Genomic DNA, 274 nt, shown 5'->3' with positions numbered 1-274 from the left:
GAAAAAAAACTTACAGGAGAAGGAAGAGGGAAAGTGAGGAGAAAAAAATAGGAAAAAAGGAAGATAGCATGGAAAGAGAAAGGAAGAAAGCGAAGGAGAAGAAGGAGAAGGGAAGAAGACCAGGAAAAGAAAGAGAAGAGAAAGGAAAAAGAGGAGAACAAGAGAGGAGAGGAGAACGGAAAGAGAGTGAAAGAAATCGAAGGCAGTGAAAGGGAAAGGGAAGTCAACACAACCCCAGAATCACCCAAGGATTAATCGTTTCTCCTGACGATGA

Source organism: Penaeus monodon, chromosome 24, assembly GCF_015228065.2.
Source record: "Penaeus monodon isolate SGIC_2016 chromosome 24, NSTDA_Pmon_1, whole genome shotgun sequence".
Taxonomy (NCBI): domain Eukaryota; kingdom Metazoa; phylum Arthropoda; class Malacostraca; order Decapoda; family Penaeidae; genus Penaeus; species Penaeus monodon.
Note: the sequence above shows the minus strand (reverse complement) of the source record.